This window comes from Sorex fumeus, unplaced genomic scaffold (genome assembly GCF_029834395.1).
Source record: "Sorex fumeus unplaced genomic scaffold, SorFum_2.1 ptg000014l, whole genome shotgun sequence".
Lineage (NCBI taxonomy): Eukaryota > Metazoa > Chordata > Mammalia > Eulipotyphla > Soricidae > Sorex > Sorex fumeus.
In genome coordinates, this window is record NW_026606071.1 from 2,668,888 (window position 1) to 2,692,653 (window position 23,766).

At 35.2% G+C, this 23,766-nt stretch overlaps 1 pseudogene; it reads left to right on the forward strand.

Moving 5' to 3' along the window:
* Positions 1-23,507, forward strand: part of LOC130021138 (ubiquitin carboxyl-terminal hydrolase isozyme L3-like) — a 42,063-nt pseudogene extending 18,556 nt beyond the window's left edge.
* Positions 23,508-23,766: the final 259 nt, after the last annotated feature.

The window sequence follows — 23,766 nt, forward strand, 5'->3', positions numbered from 1 at the left end:
GGGAATGATGAGATAATTTTATTTTGCTAAAATTTGGATGGTACTAAAAGAAATGGTAAATGATAAATGGTAAGTGAAGGACAGAAACTGGGTGATCTACCTTATCTAAGTTATATAGTAAAATAATAAGAAAATAGAAATGTCTGGTCTCAAGGGAGAGATGCCTACATTATTGAACCCTTGAGCATAGAATTAAAGGAAGAAAATGAAAGAAACTATGGTGGGTATTAAGAAGAGAATTATTGGAGCTAACATTATATGATTCAGGGTCTTAAGTAAGGTTGAGGTATATGAATATGTCTAAACAACCGAGTCAACACTATAAATTACAACAACCAAATTTAAAATGTGTCAGTTATGGAAGCGAACTGGAGGTCTGTGGAGGGAAGAGAAACTTGGGGACATTGGTGGAGGTCAGCCCTGGTGGTGGGTTCATGTCTGAGTACTGTACAACTGGGACTCAGTGAAGAGTCACTATGAGAATCATCATGCCTTAATATGTAATGAAATTAATACAATTTAAAAATCCTAAGTCATTTAATATTTTAGTTCCAAAGACTTTAAGCATTTACATGATTTCATTTGGCATACAATTGAATGTTATATGTAATTTATTTAATAATAAAGGTTTTACAGAGGTAGAATCAATGAAAACAATTGGAACCCACGGAAACAATTGTAACTAATAAGAAGCAAGAGAATCAGTTTATGTCAGTTCATAAAAATGTTTAAATAGGGGCTGGAGCGATAGCACAGCGGGTAGGGCATTTGCCTTGCACGCGGCCAACCTGGGTTCGATTCCCAGCATCCCATATGGTACCCCTGAGCACTGCCAGGGGTAATTCCTGAGCGCAGAGCCAGGAGTGACCCCTGTGCATTGCCGGGTGTTACCCAAAAAGCAATAAAAAAAGTTTAAATAAATTAACGTATATGATAAATATAAAGCAGAACATTTTAAACATCAAATATGTATAACAAAAATATTATAATACGTTATTTTGAATTTGAAAGTAAATTTTATTATATAAATTTTGCCAAACATCAAATATATATTAAGGTAGTTGCTCTTAATCTAATTATCTTTTATAGTCAATTTGGATTTTATCAATTAAAGTAATTTAAAAAACCTTAACATACTCTTTCTACGTATTATTTGAAATTACATTCTCTGTCTCAAATATTTTATAGACAATAAACACAATTTTGAATATCATTATGCATGTTCCCCACATTTACTTCTAAAAATTACTAATATTGTCTTTGTCACATAAAATAAATTCTATTATATTTTCTTTGTTTTTATTTTCGTGCCACACCTGGCTGTGCTGTGTTCATGGCTCAATTCTGGCTCTGTGCTTAGGGATCAATACTGGCAGGGCAATAGAGAACCTTATGGGGTTCTGGAAATTAAATCCAGGTTTTCTCACATGCAAGACAAGCACTGTACCTCCTGTACTATCTCTACGGACCCAGTTCTATTATACTTACTCACATACTTTTTAATATAGTGAATATTTCCTTTTTTCTATTAAGTAAGGTAATTGCAGTACATGATATGTCACATTCAAATAATTATTCTGTAAAACATTTATTTGAAGATCCAAGTAATAATTTGGATCTTTTAGCATAATTACTTTGTAGGGAATTTTCCTCAAATAGCAGTTTCTATTATAATTTTTGGTATGAATTTTATGAACACACCAATAAATTTGAAGACACAACTTATAATACTGCTTTTTCTCATTATTTTTATAGACAACAGTGTTACTTATGGAAGAGGTAAACCTGTTTAAGATGTAGAGTATAAAATCTTCCGTAGATTTTTATATAACTGAGTATTATAAAAGGTGGTGCACATTGTTTTTATGGAAAAATATGACAAAGGAATTTTGCTCAAGGAGCTATTGAAAAACTCCTGAAGACTTTTTAAAAATATAGATAGCTGATAACTACTTTCTGTTTTCTTGTCCTAATGATGTCAGACATATCTGTCTTTCAGTTGATCTAGAACAATTATAGTAGAACTTATTTGTTAAAATGTGATGAAATTAAAATTGTCCATCTTGTATATTCTCAATTTGCTTTCTTGTTCTTACTACTTTTCATTTTGTTTTGTTTCATTATGCCACACTGATACTTAAGGACACTCTTGGCTTGGTGCTCAAGGCTGTCTCTCCTATAGTGTTTGAGGAGGCCATGCAGTGCTGGGGATAGAACCAGAGAATCTGTGAAGCGTATTCTGTAGCTCTGCAGGTCATCTCTTTCTCCCTTGTTCTTTCATTCTTTTATCTTTTAAGAATTGTTCTATGGAATTAAGAAAGCGTAGCGTGTAAATCTGTATTGTCTTCACAATTATGACTATTTCTATTTCAAATTTAGTGGTTCCTACAGTTTTATTGCCTAGCTTGCCTCCATAGACTAATAACATAGTATCAAGATTTTATAATGGTAATTCCTAATTATTCCTTCATACACTCTAAAATAATTCACTCTAAATAATATAATTTTAATATTATGTATACTTCAATAAAAACGATTATTTTAATGTTTTGGATTTAAGGATTGAACTAACTTTAAGATTAAATACCATTAAAATGATTTTATATTTGTTTATGCTACTTAAAATATATATTTTACCTTTCTGTTGTTATATCATTTATTTATCTCTTTATTTTGGTCAAAACCTGGCTGTACTCAGCACTTACTCCTGACTCTGCATTCAGAATCTCTCCAGTTCCTGGGGTGCCAAGTTGAAGCCAAGTTGGTCATATGCAAGGAAACCACTCTATCCCTATACAATATCTCTAATCCTTCTATAATCTTTAGTATATTTATTTTGCCTAACCAAAAATATTTCTAATGTAATTTATAAAATATATGTATGGGAAATTAACTCTTTGATTTTATTTGTCTTGGTAAATTTTCATTTTCATCTTAACTTTTTAAAGGATCTTTTTATCTTTTAATATCTAAATAATATTAGCATATCTAAAATTTAATATTATACTACTTTTCAGTTTTAAATTTTGCTCTATTCTTGTTTTCTTATGTGATTTGTGAAGAGAAATCTCTTGAACTCTTAATTCTGTTTTCTTTCATATATGAAGAGGTTTTTCTCTGGTTACCATTGGTGTTTTTACTGTACTAGTAGTGTTCAACAATTTGAATATGGTATGTATGAATTGGTCTTTTATATTTGTGTTTTTTATTATCCAAACTCTGGAGTGGTAGCACAGCAGTAGGGCGTTTTCCTTGTGTGCAGCCAGCCCAGCTGAGCCGGGTTTGATTCCTCTGCCCCTCTCGGAGAGCCCAGCAAGCTACGAAGAGTATCTCGCCCGCGTGGCAATGCCAAACACAGTAACAACAAGTCTCAAAAAATGGAGATGTTACTGTACCTGCTCGAGAAAATCGATGAACAATGGGAGGACAGTGTGTGTTTGTTGTTTTGATATGTCGTTAACTTTGGAAAATGTTTTACCATTATTTCCACAAGTATTTCTTGGGTTTCATTTATATCTCTCTTGTGATATTGGTTATATAATTGGCATTTTCTATTATTTTATATGCTATACTCTGGTTTTCTTTTACACACCTTTACCTTTTTACTTAATTTTAAATACTCTCTATTAATTTATAAAGTATACTAATGAGAGCCCGTCAATTTTAATTTTAAATACTCTCTATTAATTTATAAAGTATACTACCGAGAGTATCTCAGCCACACGGCAAAGCCTGGTAAGGTACCCATGACGTATTCGATATGCCAAAAACAGTAACAATAAGTCTCACAATTTGTTGTGAGACATTTCTGGTGTCCACTCGAGCAAATTGATTAACAATGGGAGGACAGTGCTACTAATGATCAAATCTTCTTTGTTTTTATCATTGTGCCTTGGTTTTGATCATTTCTTTTGTTCTATTTTGTTTCCTTAAACATTTTCAATTATTTGCTGAACATAGCTATCTGGGAATTTTTGTAATTATAAAAATATTCCCATATAAATAGCATCACATTAAAATATTATATATTTTTGTTTGTATTATAATAAATGCATATTTGTGTATATCAACATTAAAGAATAAGTGCTTTAAGTTGAATCTAAGTAAATACTTTGAGTTGAATATTAATTCAGGGAGTTAGATTAGAAGAGAGGGACCTCCCACTTTCCCAAGTGATACTCAGAGGGTCAGTCCTGGTGATACTCAATTTAACTGTGCTGGCCAAATTATTTAGTTATCAGATCCTATGATGCAGTGCTATTAAGGCCTACATATATTATGATTTTTCCATTGCTCCCTGCTGGGCAGAGTGGCCAGCATGATCAGGTCAGCAGAAATATGCATGGATTGAACCCAGGACTTCATGCGTGCCTGGCATATACCACTCAATCTCTTAGAACTACTCTTCTGATCCTTAATGTCGAATTTCATGACAAAATATTAGTAGTTACGTATGTGTGGCACGGGAACTCAAAGACAGGATTTCACATGAGCAAAGAATGCTCTCGGCCACTGAGTCACAGACCTGTGCCCATTGTTAATATTGTTGAAAACAACTTATGAAATATTCAAATGTTGTGTTGATAGCCTTTAGAAGTTTGTTATTTCATGATATAAATCATAACTAACTATGTAACTCCTGTACATTCTCTTTTCAATGTAATTTTATATATAGAAACGTGGAATTTTATTTTGCACTTGAAAAACTGGAAACTGATACCTGGTGCTTGTGTGTTATTGAAGAGAGTCTTATATATGAAGCTAATTACTTATATTGATATGCTAATCATATAATTAAAATATGGATTCACTATGAAGTAGATACAAAAAAGAAGAGAACACACAATTCTTTTTGGTAATATATATATACATATATATCTCACATTTTCACTTTTACTATGAAGTTTCACAGATATATACAGAGGAAAAAACTTAAACTAGGGGTAACATAGATCATGGGAACTTTGGTGGTGGGGATGGAAAACTTTTCATGTCACTTTTACAAACTTAAACCCGATCGTAACCTTAGTATCTAGACGATAACTTTTCAAAAATTACGGTTTTACAGACACAAAATTTTATTTAATTTTTCCACTTTATTCATTTAATGAATCAAATGAAACCTAATTAAAACCTAATTGGGTATCATGAGGGGAGGAGATTACATGATTAATTTTCATAAAAATTCTTTAGCAAATTGCTGTCTACAAACACTAAAAGGATTATAAATTTTGTTGTAGTAAATTGAACTACTTCATATTTTTCAAATCTATTTCCACATGCTATCTTGATAATCTAGATGCATAATATATTGTATGTTTGTAAAATTTATATATCATCAACTGTACTAAAGATTTTCTCGAATTTTCAAAAAAGTTCTCTTGTATCAAAGAGAATTTTTTAGCAGATGTCAACTCAAATGTTATTTACAGTAATGGTAACATGACAATAGTGTGCAATTTGTTTGGATATAACTATATACAGAGTAAAAGCTAAATTTATACCTATAATAATATTGTATTTCTAATTATTTTCTGTACTTATGTTTTGTTTCTTTATTCTAGATATTTAAATGGATGTAAATTTAATTACAATATACATAATATATGCATAATAGAGTATGCATATATTAAAGTAAAACACATTGATGCATATTAATGTATATAAATTATAAATGTGTATGAATTAATATACATTTAATATACATATAACATGATTTTTTATATATGCATACAATATACATACACATATATATACAGTATGAAATGATTACTATAGTCAAGCTGATTGCTACATCATCTACATGGTATCATTACTATTTTTGCTTAATGAGTTTACATGAAAAGTCTATATTCAATATTTATGGTGTTCAATAAAATATTACTATCATTAATTTTCTATATATATGCTCATACTAACTACATTTTAAAAATAATAGACAGATAACTTTAATTTTGATAAAGAGAAAGAAAAATAAAAAGGAAAATCTTTTATATATCAGTAAAAGTTGTGTTATTTTTCCATCCTGCAAAATGTAGAAAAATCTGTTTTTTTCTGTTTTAGAGAACTGCTACTAGGTGTTTACTAATTACTCGCATAAAAAATGACTATAATTTTTCAAGTTGTAATTAGTTATGGTGACTGATTCAGATCAAGCACTAGGCTGTCAGCTGTCTTGAATTATGAATGCAAGATATTACTTGCTCCCTTCCAGTCAAGGCAATTCATTAGTTATGCTGTTTGAGAACAGCTGTACCCTTTGAGATGTGATTTATTCAGATTCCCTCAATATTACTAAAGAAGCATGGGGAGATAAGTGATTTGATAAGGCTATGTATTTACTGTCAAATTCCATTAAGTTTTGAATGTGCAGTACCAATGATAGAAAATTTTTGTTTTAAAGTTATAGGACTAAACCAGTGAACAAAAGCATGCAAAATCTGCATATTCAAAATTCCATTTTCTATATTTTCTGTGCATTTGAGCAGAATTTTATAGAATTATTATATTTTTAATTTGTATTTGATACTGCAGACTATGTTATTTAAAGTATAATAATCAAAGTTACAACATCTTTATAAGTTGTTCAATCTTTATAACAATAATTATCATGATATATATTGACATATTAATTATGCATATGCATTTCTGTAAAAATAAAAGAGGAAGCACTGCACTATAGCACTGTCCTCCTGTTGTTCATCGATTTGCTCAAGAGTGAACCAGTAACGTCTCACAACAAATTGTAAGACTTGTTACTGTTTTTGGCATATCAAATGCATCACAGGTAGCTTGCCAAGCTTTGCTATGTGGGCGAGATACTCTCTGTAGCTTGCCCTGCTCTCTGAGAGGGGCTGAGGAATCAAACCCAGGTCAACCGCATGCAAGGCAAATGCCCTATCTGCTTTGTTATCTCTCCAGCCCCAAAGAGGAAAAATATAAATAATATTGTATTCAAACAGATAACTTTGTATAGCCTCTCCAATACCCACTTATAAAGTTATGAAAGAAAAAAACACCAGAAAATGTACAAATATTTAGGAGGTTATGGATGTTAACAAAAATTATCTTAGTAATTTTCAATGATTCACTTCTCTACTACTTTTTTTAAAATCAAGATAACATGTATTATACATTCGTATACAGCAGATTTTTAAATAATATCTTTTCATTTTACATTATTGCATTGATAAGAAAAAATAATCTCTGTCATTACTGAACAAAATCCATTACCAGTAACTGATTTCATGTGTTTTCACTGAAAATGGCAGTTTTCTAAGAAATGGCCAAAGATTTTAAAGACTTATTGTGCATATTAGTTTAAAAAAATGTACACTACTATTGAAATCAATATATATTAAATATATATTTCTAGATTTTGCAGTAGTCTCTTCAAAAGGTTAAAATGTAAAAGACAAAGAAATTGCCCTCCTGTTCAAAACAGTGCTGTACAATTCTACTCACTTGATTAACAAGTTCACTTACCAGAAATAAAGTTGAAAATGAAATTTGAATTCTCAAGATTTTTGAATGTAACTTAATGAAAATTTTCTCCAAAGTCACTTGATCACTTGACTTCCTGTTAATCATCGATTTGCTCAGGCAGGCGCTAGTAATGTCTCCATTTGTCCCTGTCATGTGCTAGTGTAGCCCAATGGCATCTGTTTGCTCTAGGAACACAAAGAGCCTCAAACCGATTGTTCATGATCCTGATGAAGAAGTCTGAACATCTGGTAGGTGGGCGGCCACACAGTCTTTTGACATCCTGTGGAATCCAGTCGGTAACGGCTCTAGTCCAGCGGTCGTCTCTAAATCTCATTACGTGACCAGCCCATCTGATTTTTGACACCTTGGCAAATGAGACAGCGTCCCTTATTCTTGATCGTCCACCGAGGTCGGAACTCTGGATTCTTTCTCTCATTTGCGTGAAATGTGATATTCCAAGCATAGCTCTTTCAATTCCTCTTTGGGAGACCCAAATAGCGTTCTAATCCTGTTAGCGTAGGGCCCAGGTCTCTGAGACGTATGTTAATTCAGGAAGAACAGTGGAATCAAAGAGATGTGCCCAGAGCCCGAGGTTCTTCGTCCTCTTAGCAATTTCTTTTACACTCTTGAAGGCATTCCAAGTCGCTATCTTCCTCCTGCGCAGCTCAGGTGCCAGGTCATTCGTCAGATTGAGTTCTCGACCTAGGTACACATAGCTGTTGCATTTGGAGCTGGTTGTTCAGTTGAGAGTGAATGGAGCGTCAGGAACGAGACTGTTTCTCATAAACATTGTCTTCGTAAGATTCAGCTGTAGTCCAAAATTTCCACACTCACGGTCGAAGTCTGCCAGCATTTGTGCTGCTTGGCTAATGTTTGGTGTTATTAGAACAATGTCATCAGCAAAGAGGAGGTGGTGTAGTTGCCGACCATCTATCTTCACTCCCATTCCTTTCCATTCCAGTTGTCGCATGATGTTCTCGAGGGTGGCACTAAAGAGTTTCAGTGAATTGGTATCACCCTGCCGAACCCCTCTCTTGACATCAATGATCACTTCTTTGTAGAATGGTGAGATCCTGGTAGTGAATCCGTAATACAGCTCATAGAGGATCCTGATGTATTGAGTTTGAATGCCCTGATTGGCTAGGGCTTCAATGACTGCTTCCGTCTCAACAGAATCAAAGTCCTTCTTTAAATCAATGTACGTTAGACAGAGCGGCATCTTGAACTCCCGAGAAAGCTCAATGAGCTTGGTCATCGTGTGGATATGTTCGATCATGCTGAATCCTTTGCGGAACCCAGCTTGCTCACATGGTTGTCCTTCATTTAGTGTTCTGCCAATCCTATTCTGGATGACTTGAGTGAACAGCTTGTAGATGACAGACAACAGGCAGATCAAGCGATAGTTGCCAATGTCATGGATGTCTCCCTTCTTGTACAGTAGTACAGTCCTGCTGGTTTTTCATTGGAATGGAACTTGCATTCAGACAGGTAGCGTGTGAAGAGCCAAGCCAGTGTATTGATGAGTACTGACGGCAGGTTCTTCAGGAGTTCAGGTCTGACTTTGTCTTGGCCGGGTTCTGTTCATTTCTTTACTGACGAAATGGCATGTCGGATTTCGGAAGGGAGAACGTTGGGAATGACATATCCATCCTGTGGAATTTGGTATGTTGGCAGGTGGACATGGCTATCGAAGAGATTTGAATAGAAATCATGGAAAATCTTCTCCATTGCCCTTCTGGAAGATGTGATAGATCTATCAGGACATTGGATGGGCAGTCATCTTGGTCTTGTAGTTGGCGAAGGACAGGCAGGCATTACGAGTACTTTTCCAATTATGATGAAGGAGAAATTGAGAAGTTCTACATGGAGCTGGAGAAGTTCTTTAAAGAAGACCACACCTTCTAAAAGATCATTGTGGCTGATTTTAATGCCAAGATAGGACCATGAAGATCAGCCAAAGAACTTCACATCGAGACCCATGGCCTAGAATGGAAAGAACAGGGTGAGAGACTGTCTGACTTCATCATGTCAACCAAGACCATCCATGGTAACTCAAGATTCCAGAAGGCCGAATCTAAACGTTGGACGTGGGAGTCTCCCGGTGGACGATTCCACAGGAAAATAGACCACATCTTATTCAATTGACGGTTTTGCCTGACCGATGCCGCTGTTGTCCCAAAATTCCAAATGGGATCGGACCACTGTCTCCTTCGTGCAAAATTCTACTTCACAGAGTGGAGAGAAAGGGCTGCAAAGTTTAAAAAGAGAACTCCCAGAACAACCACCAACTGGGAGCTCTTTGGCACTATTGCGGCAACATGGGAAGATGCCATTGTTGACAACATTGACGAGGAATATGATTGACTGTTTCAGCACCTCCATGATTGTGCAAGGAATGCCAAGAGAGAGATAGCCACAAAAAAAGGCCTGTCTTCGAAAACTCTTGAGCTTATTCGCCAACGTGGTTTGGCACATGCCTCAGGCAACCACAAGTGTATGTCCAAGCTCGCAAAGCAGTGCAGAGATGCCATCAAGGAAGGCATCAAAGAGAGAAGAGCAGAAGTGCTGGTAGATGTGGCAGAAGCTTGAAAAAGTACTTGTAACGCCCGCCTGTCCTTCTCCAAAGTCAGAATTTTAAAAATACATACGAGGTAGGTACACTTGTAAATTAGTAATAATAATTCATAGAAGATAAATGTGAGGTTTGGAACTGATAATCACATTTTCCCCATCTGTACTTTACATATTCATGCTACCAAAGAATATTCATTCTACTCAATTTGCAAATGTTGGTATATTAAAGGTTAAATCGGTAATTCTAATTGGTTTGTGATAATGCACAATTATCAATAAGAAAAACATAAGCAAATAAAATGTTAAAATAGAAACATTGTTTCTTATAAACTTCCATTTGATAAATGAACATAGGTATAAGTCTATGTGATTACTACAAAGAACATAAAATAGTAGCTGTTGGATATATGTGTAAAGTTTTTCTTTCACATACTTTACCTATACCTAATATCTTTCACTTTCTTTTTTGACATATTTTAACAAATAGAATTTCTTAATTTCAACAAACTTAAGTTTTATTTGTGCATTGTGTCCTATTGCAAAATTCTTTTTACTAAGATCACAAGGGTATCTCTACAATCTATATTCTAGGCACTCTTGTTTTGTATTTTGATTTGATTTTTGATTTACTTGTGATAAATTTTTATTTTTGATAATGTAAGGTAGAATATCATTATTTTTACCAAGACAACATCCAATAAACACAGTATATTTTAAAAACAAAGCATTTTCTGAGAGTATTTCAGTGGATTTTAAAGTTAATATTTTGACTGTGTAATTTTTGTTACTAGTAATCTGTTTCTTAAATTACTTGTTTTTCTATTGTTGTTATAAGATAAACATCACCTCTTAAGTTCTCTGAAGTTCTCTATGAATTTACAATGAATTTTTATTTCTTCTAGTTTATTTATCCCTTAAGTTGCACATTTGTATGTGGAGGTGTTAAAGAAATTCTACGTATTTTTTCTTAGGTCTTTTTGATGATGTGAGCTAAGTAACAATTTGTTATATTACGGCTGACTGTGTATAAGTACAATTAAACTGACCTTCATATTTACTTTGATAGGGGGATTTGCACCACACCTGAATATGATCAATGCATATTCCCAGTCTGTGATCAGGGGACACTGCTGACGCTTTTGGGGAGACTAAATGCAGTACTAGGAAGGTTTGGCTTTATGTAAGGCAACACCAAATTCCTGAATTGTCTTTTGGGTCACAATAAATTTATTTGAATCATATTAAATGTAGTATTATCTACTGAATTGTTTAGCTAACTCTTATTTTTTGTTTTAATTTTAGGCCCTCATATGCATTCTCATCATCCACAAACAATGACTTCTTTATTTCTAGTTTTTTTCACCTGCCTAATTATTTTCGAGAAGTCCTTTAGTAGTTTATTTGAGTAATTAATGCTAATACAAATTGTCATCTTGCTTTATGTCAGTGAATATATTTCCTTATTTAAAATTAGTTGCAATGTTTTTGTATTTTCATAATATCTTTATGAGATTAAGGGTGTTTTAGTCATTCTATGTTTAGATTGTTCTGTTTTGTTCTTTTTTTTTGTATGTGTTAATTGCATTAAGTGATATTTAGGTGATCACTGCTATTATCTTTAAAAGTATTTTAAAAATATGTTAAATATTGTTTTAATGCATGAAATTACATTACTTTTGATTTTTTAAAACAAATTTTGTAGGGTTGGCGTAAATCTCACTTGGTAATTAGGCAGAACATTTTTTTTCAGTTAGTGAAACACCACGAGGTACAGTTGTAGACTTACAAACTTTTGTGCTCGGGTTTCAGTTATACAATGATGAGTACCCATCCTTCCACCTAGGCCCATCCTCCACCACCAATGATCCTAGTAGCCCTCCCACCCCCACACCCCATCCCCCAACCCCTCCCCGCCTCTGTGGCAGGGCATTCACTTTTGCTCACTCTTTTCTTCAGGGTCTTGTAGTTTGCAATAGAGATATTGAGAGGCCATCATGTTCAGTCTATAGTCAACTTGCAGCATGCATCCCAAGCAAGTCCTCCAAACATCCTTTATTTAGTGTTCTCTTCTCTATCTGTGCCATGCAGGACAATTTTACCATATTTCTCTAGGCATCTTTCTTATACTTTGTTTAAGAATATTTTGTCTATTTATAAAAAAATCTTAATCTGGAATTTTTCTTTATTAAAATCTCATTGTCTCATTTGCTCTCAGTTATATTCTTGTCATATATATTATTTATAGATTTTATATATTTAATGTAAAATATAGAAAATATTTTATATTATAAAATAGTTTATGAATTTTAAAATATTATAAGAATTTTATATATTTTTCTGTATGCTACATTTTAAGGAATCCCCGCTCTTTTTCTTTTATCAGATAATAAGTATGATATAAGATAATTTGTATAAGATCTGCAAAAAACTAAATAAAATTACAAGTAGATGTCTGGGTCCAGAGTTTGTGGGTAGAATTAAAACATACTCCAATCGAAAAGTATGTAGAACATTCTTTTTACTAATACTTTATTATTATTATTATTATTATTATTATTATTATTATTATTTGTTTTCGATCCTTATCTGGTATTGTTCAGGATCTTTTTCCTGGTTCTGTGCTCAGGATTCATTCTTATCAGGTTCAGGGGATCATGTGAGGTGCTGGGAGTAAAACTTGAGTAATTCATTACATTTTAAGGACTGTGCCTCATTTGCATTAGCGTCCTTTCTCATTAAAAGAAAATTATGTCTTCATGCTTTCTACCTAATGTTTTCCTGTTGAGATTTTATAGAACTTAAATAGAATCTACAGCACTTAAGATACAGTTTTCTATATACTTTCTATAGATTTTTCTCTATGCTTTCTAGTCTTTGCGAAATGTTCCTTCATTTGTTTTCTTTTCTTGAATATATTTATCCTGATTACTTTGAAGTAAGTCAATTCCAGCAACTGGAGGACTGTTGATTTATTCTGACTTTCCCTTTGGTTTTAGATTATGTATTATTATTGATTGGTGAACTTTATATGTTGTAAACAGAGAGACTCTGAATGAGGTTAAAATCCTCCTAAAGGATTTAATTTCCTTTTGCCTGACAGTTAAAGAGCAGAGATTGATTCCTTGATGTAATAAGCCACTGAACAGGTTCTGGGCCTTTTCCAAGCCTTGTGAAATCTATTCTATGTCTGCTGTGCATTGTTTCTAATCTCTGAGCAAATGTTAGGAAACAGCTGATAACCAAAGTGGAAAAGCAACTGAGAAAATCTAGTGTAACTCAGTTTGGATTTAGTTTCCTTCTCTTCATGATCCTGGATTCGGATCAGATTCAGTTGCCCTTTCACTTTTTTAATGACTTTAAACAATTTCTTTATTTATTAGTTTCTTTTAAAATTTTATCTTGTTTCAGATTTGATTTTTATAGAATTTCTGGGAAAAGCTTTGCTTTTTCAGGATAGATGTTACATTTTTTCTTTGGACTTTTTAAGTAGTAAAAGAAATATCTCTGAAAAGTTTTCATGCATTTCTCAAATGCAAACTTAGCGATAGCACAGCGGTAGGGCGTTCGCCTTACAAGCGGCCAACATGGCTGACCCAGGTTCGATTCCTCCGCCCCTCTCGGAGAGCCCGGCAAGCTACCGAGAGTATTCGATATGCCAAACACAGTAACAACAAAGTCTCCAATGGAGACGTTACTGGGCCCGCTCGAGAAAATCGACGATCAACGGGAGGGCCTTTACCTATATTACCTAAAAAAACATGAAATGGGCATCATTTTAGTTAAAACAAAACTTGGATTTTGCAACAGTGAGACTCATTGGTTAAAAATCAATGTCTTTGCAGTCAAAGAATGGAAAACTAAATGATTCTGTTTAACTTTAGATACATAATTAAATATTCCTAAATTTTAGTTTACTCATCTACAAAATAAAAAAATAATAATAGCACTTCATATTACTCTATAAAGTCAATTTTGATCGCTTAACATAAATCTGTTTTAAAAAATTGTTTAAACATCATTTGAATTTGGGGGCAAATAAGAATCTTTGGACACATGGCAACAATTATTATAGTGACTATGAAGGTAAGAAGAAAGTTTACAAGTGAAACCAACACTAAGAAATAGCTATCAAATAACTTTATATATTTATTTAAATTTCTTTAACAATATAATTTTTTTATCAGGAAGTAAAACATAAATGATATTTTTGAGAAAGTATACCTCTATACTATGCCTCACTTAAATCCAATGATATTTACTATCTTGTTGGAAAATTTAAAAAGCATATGTATTTTCTGCATTTTGTACAATAAATACATTGCATCATACTTTGCCCCCTCTGCTGTCTTTGAGTATAGTTTTCTTCCCAAGCCTACTGATTTAATTTATATTTGTGTTATATATGTTGGTAAATATCACTGCTTTTAGATATATTGTAAATTTCTATTTTAAACAGCTATATTTTTAAATATTCAACTTGCTAGTTTAAATTTAATCTTTCAAGATCAAATTTTATGTCTTGAGATGATATTTCATCATTTCTGTCAAAATGTTTTTTGAAATAATTCATATTAATCAAGTAAATAAGTCTGTATGCAAAACAATCTAAAAGGACACTCTTAAAGGACTATGGCTCTTTCAGAGTGTGTTTTGAATTTATGAGGCCTGAGTTCAATCGCTAGCACTGCATGTTCCCTGAGTAGAGCAGGAAATAGCCTGAGATCTCTACTGGGGATAGTGAAAGAAGTCCTCACCCCTGTAAGAAAACAAACAAACAAAAACTGCAAACAAGCAAAAACCTATCTGAATGCTTACTGATAAAATAACAACAGGCTTAGTGATAAAATGATAACATCAAATTAGATGGCATAAAGTAAATTTTTATTTTATTTATAGACTTTATGAGATGCTTTAGACATCAAAGATTATCCATTCTTTAATAAGGTAAATGTGATGGGGTTGGAGTAATAGTAAGACCTCACTTATACAAATCATTTGAGAAATGATTCTTTAGTTTAGTGGACTTTCATCAGCACTCTGCTGGCTTCTCTGCATTCAGTTGAGAATCAGAAAAAGAAAGGTAGCAAGGCACACTTATTTTATTATTATTATTATTATTATTTTTAATGTGAGGCATTATGCTTTACAGTACTTTTCATGATAGGATTTCATGAAGCAATGCTCCAACACCATTCCCTCCACCAGAGTGTCCACTTTCCTTCACCATGATTTGTCTCCCCTCCAGCATAATTACAACATTTGTTAGCTGTACATTAGATATACAATTGTACTTATGTGACTGGTTGTTACATAGCTCTGAATAGTAAAAATCTTGGCAAATGTAATTTTATAGTTCACCAAGATTAAAACAATTCGTATACTGGAAAATAGATTGACCACTTTTTCTTCCTTAAAAATTACAGGATTGGGGCTGGAGTGATAGTAAATGGGTAGAGCATTTGCCTTGCACACAGACAACTTGGGTTCGGCTCCCAGCACCCCTACTGCCAGGAGTAGCTCCTGTGCATCACTGGATGTGACACCCCCAAAAAAGCAAAAAAAAAATACAGGATTATAACTGCAGCGACTATTACTTTGTTTTTTGTTTTTGTTTTGTTTTGTTTTTTACATGTTTCCCTTTTTTTATAATTTTATTTATTGAGTCACTATGAGAGCAGTTACAAAGCTTTCGGGTCTAAGTCTCGGTCATACAATGAAACACCTGTACCTTCATCAGTGCCCATTCTCCACCCTCAAAAACCCCAGTGTACCCCCATCCCACACCCACCACCTACCTGTGGGTCAGATGATTTCCATGTTACTCTTTCTCTACTTTGATCACATTAAATATTTTGACACTAGACCCACCATTATTATTTGGGATTTTACCCTAACATTCAGATCTGTTGAAAAGGCAAAAGTAGACAATTTGTTTTCTATTGCTGGTTATGAATAACATATGATGTCACGTGGCTGCAGCAGTGGCCGTGCGATTTTGAAATTCCAAAATTTAAACACTTAAATCTGGAGGAATTTCTGCCAAAACCTGCTGGGTTCCAAGATTTGTCCCTGAGTCTCTGGGATCATGGCCATTAAGCAGCTTGATCAGGAGCCAGAAAGACCGTTTATGGGCAGCGACTCGGGGTCTCAGTACAGGGAGGAAAGGGCAGGCTCCACCCCCATCCTATGAGGCCCCCTGTGCCTCGTCACTGAGGGCCCAAACCTGACTACCCAATGGCCTCTGGAGGATGGTGGCCACCGAGCCGCCTAGGGGAAGCAGGCAGAGGGACAACACCCTTTCCCCCCGGGGCGGACCAGTGACAGTAACCCACTGCAGCGTCCGGACGCATTTCTGCCAAAAGCCACTGGGTTTTGAGATTTGTTTCTGAGTCTCTGGGATCATGGCCATTAAGCAGCTTGATCAGGAGCCAAAGAGGCCATTTGTGGGTGGCCATTGGGGTCTCATTGGGGTGGGGAGGAAAGGGTGGGCTACACCCCCATCCCATGAGGCCCCACTTGTCTCATCACTGTGGGCCCAAACCTGACTGTCCAGTGGCCTCTGGAAGATAATGGACACCGGGCCGCCAGGGAAAACAGGCCAAGGCGTGAAACCTATTCCCACTTGAGTTGGCCCAGCGCTGGTGACCTACTGCAGGGACTGGGTGAATTTCTGCCAAAAGCTGCTGGGTTTCGAGATTTGTTTCTGAGTCTCTGGGATCCTGGCCATTAAGCAGCTTGATCACGAGCCAGAGAGGCCATTTGTGGGCGACTACTCAGGGCCTTGTTGTAATAAAGAGGAAAGTATTACTTTGAATATATTGTTAAAAGTATGTGAATCATGGGAATATGTTTCAAAATAGATATATGCCCCAGTAAACACTGTCAAACACTGTCCTCCTGTTGTTCATCGATTTGTTCGAGCGGACCCAGTAATGTCTCCATTTTGAGACTTGTTGTTACTGTGTTTGGCATATCAAATATGTCACGGGTAGCTTGCCTGGCTTTGCTTTGTGGGCAAGATACTCTCGGTAGCTTGCTGGGCTCTCAGAGAGGAGTGGAGGAATTGAACCTGGCTTGGCTGGGCCAGCCGCTTGCAAGGCAAATGCCCTACCGCTGTGCTATGCCCCATTAACACAAAAAATGATTGCTATTCAACTTTTTAAAAATTCTAATTGAATTTTAATTGAGTGGAAATGTATGCACATATGACTATTATTTGCATGTGATATGATCATCTGCAAGAAAATATTAAGATCTAGTAGTAATTTTAAAACAAAGCAAATTGATCCATTAAATATTTTTATTTAAACAGCTATAGGTCCCCAAATATGATCATTCAAAAGTCCAACCTAATAGATAGCAAAGAGTAAATAGACTCTTCAGATAAGAAAATTAAATACATGTAGAAGGGTTTTGTGTTTGTGTTGAAAATATGGATCGTGTTAGAAGTTCAGAAATTTTTATTTGGGTAGAACTAGAGAGTATTATGTCAAATAAGGTAAGTCAGATGGAGAGAGACAAATTATCTGTCTATCTATCTATCTATCTATCTATCTATCTATCTATCTATCATCTATATATCTATATACATACATACATATATATATGATATTCTGGGGTATGCTATTCTGTAGACTATAAAGAAACAAAGCAAGGGAAAGGCAGTAAGAAACAATGATAAACCTTTACCCTAAATTGTAAAACTTAAATTGCCAAGCAAGAAGGGTGAAAGGGGAGGAAGAAAGTCAATAAGAATAACATGACAGGAGTAGTTCTTGAATATTTCTCAGTGATGAACTGCTTAACTTTCTACATTAAAAATATAAGCATTAATCCCATTATTACCATGGTATTTAAACTATAATAAATTTAAAAAGTTAGACCTAAGATTCTGTACATTTTATATTCAATAAGAAAATGACAAATATTTGAGTTGATGGGAATTTAACAACCTAAGTTCAAAAATTATCTGGAAAATAGTACAGAGATTATGAGGTAGTCATTAAGTAAATATAAAATTAATGGAAGAAAGTATAACTCCATCAAGACACATAAGTCATTTTAAGCCCAGAAGCTCCCATGTCTTAAAAGAGTGGAACATATAAGTGGATATTTTTTTCTAATTTACTGTTACTTAAAAAATATACTCAAAAATAATTTTGCGGTTAAAAAGAAACCAGAAGAACAAAACATTTAAAATTTTATTGATTATTCATATAGCTCAATATATTTTGGTTCTTTTTTTTGGGAGGATATTGACACCTGGAGGTATTCAATACTTACTCCTAGCTCAGTGCTCAGGAATCACTGCTGGTGGGCTTGGGGGACATTGGAGTAATCTCCATAGGAGATGCTGGAGATCAAACTAGGACAGTTTTGGGCAAGACAAATATTCTACCTGCTGTACTATCTCTCTGGCCCCATTGAATATATTTCTATATAAATGTCATTTGAATCAATAATAAAACAAAAGTAGGGAAATGGTACTATGGATTTTAGTAATAATCTCTTTAGTTAAGGGAGTAAATAAGTTTTCAATTTTGAAGCAGCTTAACACCTTCTATTTCTATGAACAATTAACATCACACCTTTCTGTTCTTGGAACAATGAGAATTTACAATGTATGAAATTGCCTTTTTAATTTTTTTTTAATTTTTGGGTCATAACCAGCAGTGCTCATGGATCTTTCCTCACAGTGTTCAGTGGATTATAGACAGTTCCAGGGATTGAACAAAAGGTCAACACTACCCCCTAAACTATCTCTTTGACCATTGAAAATGGCATTTTAACAACAACAACAAAATAAAAACATAATTGGACCTATAACAGTATAATTCTCATTTACAAAGTTTAAGAGATTCCGAGTCTTTTAGCATGAGAATTTTTGCTGTTTAACATATTTAACTTATTCAAAAGATACCCTCTATATGTCAAGCAATTTTTCAAAGCCTTTAATGTTGGCCACATTTGTAGCTGTTATTTTGAGTTGCTCAAGCTCAGCATTTTCGTACTCCCTCTCTCTCTTTCTTTTAGACAACACACGTAATTGGGGTTTTAAATACCACAGGGAAAAAATTATGAAAACTAGAACGAACTAATATATACAGAAATGCATTGTTAATTTTATCTACAAACAGGCCACTCCATCTGTTCAAACATAATGCTCCAAACCAAGGAATATGTTCCAAACCAAAGAGCATGATATTTGACAGATGGAGAGGTCTGTAAGCCTGTCTGGAGCATGGAATACTATAGAGTTTGTAGCAGAGTCCAATTTTCCACACTAAATGAAATCTAATAGAAATTTCTCCCCAATAAAAATCAAAATCAGCACCAATTTTACCAATTGTCATGCACCATAGAACAACTCATTTTATCTAATTTCTTTCCCATACACAAGAAAGCTGAAACTACTTTTCAGAGTTAATTTTCTATTTTCATTATTATTCTCCTACATAAATAAATGCAAATGTCAAGAATATTTCTTACACTAAAAGACATTAATGAGTAAAAGTTGCCTTAATCTTTAATATAAAATTGTGTTCTATTTTTAGAAAAATAATTATTTAAACATAATATTTGTTTTTTGATCTTATAATTGTATTTTGATGTCTCTTTAATTTGTTAAAATAAATAACAAAATAAATGCACAGTATATTTAACAGTCTCTGTTAAAAGCATGCAGTTTGGAAAAGAGTAAATAAAATTTCTTTGCTCTTGTTCAGAGTTCTATTTAAAACCCAGCATTTTGATAGGTACTGAATAAAGTGGAATATAGCTCATTGCTATTAAAATTTTAGTTTAACTATGTTAGAAGAAACTGCAAAAAGTGTCTGCATGATATGGATTCTAGTGTTAACATTTAAATAGGGGGACAGATAGATGGGATGGGAGGAAACTGAATTGCATTCATTTGGTAATTGCAGAGAATTGCAATTAGGCGATATTTGAATAGAAATAAAAGTAGTGTCCCAAAGATAGACAAAGTTCAGGGGGTTATAGCAGGAAGGAAAATAAGAAAGATGCAATGTAGTCAGGTGAAGTAACCATATGATGAAATAGTAAATGGACGAGTCACAGGTAAAATTAGACATTTCCTTTCATTAATTCTTTCAGAACTGTTATTCTTTATGATTTCTTGTAGCATCAGTGGTTCAGATCCTTCCAAAGTTCTGATTAAATAGTAGAGAACAGTGTTTTTTCTGCATGTTTAAAATTTTGAATGGGCCAGGAAGGAAAAAGAAGTGCATGCTCTGAGCCCTGTGCTTAATCTGTGGTATAGCTTTGTCCCCCAAATAACACTAAGAGTAACCTCTGAGTAGCACAGAGGGAGGAGGGAGGAGACCCCAAGCACACCAAGTGTGCCCTAAAAAGAAATGAAACTAGATTTTTAAGGGATTTCACTTACATTTTCACACTAGGAACTGAGAATACCATTTCAACAGATTTTCTATTAATCATAGACATAAACTAGAGCATGGGGGAATTTCGTGAGAAAGTGCTGATAAGTGTATGTTGCTGAGTGTCACATGGGATGCTAATGCTTCCAAGTGGAACATGATTCAATACCTAATTTTAACATTTGGAAAATCAGAGATTTGCTTTTCAGAAATCATTTAAACTTGTCTTCTAACTCTGTTCAGTTTCTGGCTTGGGTAATTTTGACTATGTCTTTTAACCAATGGTGGGTCCAAAGGCAGACAAGAATGTTTTATAACAATCTGCTAGGATATTAAAGAAAATCAGAAATTTCCACTGGGAAACCCTAAAAAGAGCTAACTTTTATCTTCATCAAAGTTCTATAATTACATATGAGCAGCTGTTTGAAGATATTTCCTTTTATTTCACCTCAAAGAAATTGGATTTTCAAGCAACTTGACTGTCAATTTAAAGATTGGAGTGCTTGTTTGGTATAAAACTCTTCATAATATTATGCAAATATCAGGTAATAATATCAGGTAAACTCAATATTTAGTATCACGTTTGTGCTATACCAATTAGTTTTAATTTTTTTTCATGAAATAAATTTTTCCATATTTTAAAGTCAGGTTTTATACCACTGAGGAGTTATATTACTGTGTTGATAGTCTATTATCTGTCCATGCTATTTAAATAATGCCCTTGACATTTTGTCTCTGAAATGAAAGATTCTGTTAAATGCTCTTTTGTATAAACAGGAACTACTAAAGACATACTCCCAACATTTGGTTCTGAGTTTAATTCTTAATAATATAACGTTCTATTGAATCTGTACTTGTGAAGTACAATAAAAATTAATTGAGAGAGTTTTTGAAATACCTATACAGCTCTTCTGATACTTTTGAATATAGATGCCAATTCATTTTCTCTTTTCTGCTTATGCATTTTAGATTGATTTCTGATATATCTTAATATACCTTTATATATAATCTTTCTTCACATATATCATAGATATACAAACATAAACATATCTATATATTATATTTTCATACATACCTGGGCGTTTGCCTTGTGCACAGCCAGCCCGGCCAAGCTGCGCCTCATGGAGAGCCGGGCAAGTTACCGAGAGTATCTCGCCCGCAGGGCAAAGCCTGGCAAGCTACTCGTGTCATATTCAATATGCCAAACACAGCAACAAGAAGTCTCATGATGGAGACGTTACTGGGCCAGCTCGAGCAAATCGATGAACAATGGGAGGACAGTGACAGTGACAGTGACATACATATGTGTGTGGTTTGTATGTGTGCATTGTTGTTGTTGTTTTTACACTGGTAACTACTACTGCCAAATTGCAAAAGTGACATTAATGTGTAACTTCAATTTTTTTAAATTGAATCATCATGAGTTACAGACTTACAAACTTTCATGATTACATTTCAGTCATACTATGATCGACCACCCGTCCCTCCACCAGTGCCCATAATCCACCATCAGTGTTCTCATTATCCCTCCCCTCCACCCCTACCCCTTCCCATCTCCAGCTTCTGTGGCAGCACATTCCCTATTCTCTCTCTCTCTCTCCTTTTGGGTGTTATGGTTTGCAATAAGGTACTAAGAGGCCATCATATTTGGTCCATAATCTATATTCAGCACAGATCTCCCATCCAGAGAGATCCCTCCAACTGTCATTTACTTAGTGGTCCCATCTCCATCCCAGCTGCCTTTTCCCCAACATAGGAGACCCTGTTACCATCCGTGGTGTGATCCTCCTGGCTCTTGTCTCGACTGTCCTTAGGTGTTAGTTTCCTATTATGTGTAACTTCAAATTCATTTCACTGTCACTGTTTTCCCATTGTTCATCGATTTGCTTAAGCAGGTCCAGTAACGTCTCCATCGTGAGGCTTCTTGTTACTGTGTATGGCATATCGAATACGTCACGGGGAGCTTGCCAGGCTCTGGCCTGCGGGCGAGATACTCTTGGTAGCTTGCCGGGCTCTCCGAGAGGGGGGGAGGAATCAAATTCGGGTAGGCCATGTTGGCTGCTTGCAAGGCAAACGCCCTACCTGCTGTGCTATCGCTTCGACCCATTCAAAGCTTTAAAAATAAATCATATTTAGGGGGGCTGTGGAAGCGGCTGTGCCCCTATCCCTGGACTAGAACGCCCTTGGGTGCTGTCATGCGAGGTGGACTGGGCTGGGGGAGCTAGGCCAGGCGTCTCCGTCCGGACTCCCGCTAACGCCCCCCACTCTGACCCCCAGCTGGTGGTGTGGACCTGCAGGGTCAGGGCACGTGGGGGTCGGAAGCGTTGGCAACGGTGGCAACGGCTGTCAGGGCTGGACAGTGGCTGGGGAGCATCGGCCACGGAGGGTCACTGCTGGCTGCTGCTGGAAGCCAACCCAGAGGTCAGAGGTCACCACCCAGTTTCTCAAGCAGTTAGGTCTGCATCCGAATTGGCAGTTTGTCGATGTTTACGGAATGGACCTGAGCTCCTAGGCATGGTACCACGGCCTGTAAGTGCAGTGTCACTACTCTTCCCCGTTACAGAAAAGTATGAAGTGCTCAGCACAGAAGAGGAAGAACAAGTCTCAGAGCCAGGATGCCAGGTCCTTGGTGTACTTCATGAAGCAGATGATCAGCAACGGCTGTGGAACCATCGGCTTGACCCATGCTGTCGCCAACAATAAAGACAAGATGCACTTTGCATCAGGATCAACCTTGAAAAACTTCCTGGAAGACTCCGTGTCAACGAGTCAGATACCTGGAGAACTGTGACGCTATATGTGAAACTCACGAGACAAGTGCCCACAAAGGTCAGAATGAGGCACACAGTATAGATGAAAAAGTAGGTCTTCATTTTATTGCATTAGTTTATGTAGATCGGCATCTCTGAAAAACGTGTCCGATTAAACACGGCGAGGCTAGTCTAGTGATGACACGCTACTGGAGGATGCCACAGAAGTTTGTAAGAAGTTTATGGAACGTGACCCTGATGAGTTAAGATTCAAGCAATCGCTCTCTCTGTAGCATAACTTGACAGTAATGGAAACACAAAATGCTGTATTATTTACAACAAAAACTAAGTATCTGCTGCCATACACCAATGCAGAATTTTTTTTTCATTTTTTTTAAATTTATTTATTTATTTATTGAATCACTGTGGGAAAGTTTACAAAGCTTTCAGGTTTAGGTCTCAGTCATGCAAATATCAAACACATTTCCCTTTACCAATACTTATTTTTTACCATGAAGAACCCCAATAAAACCCCACCCCCCACCCCTCCCAGTCCC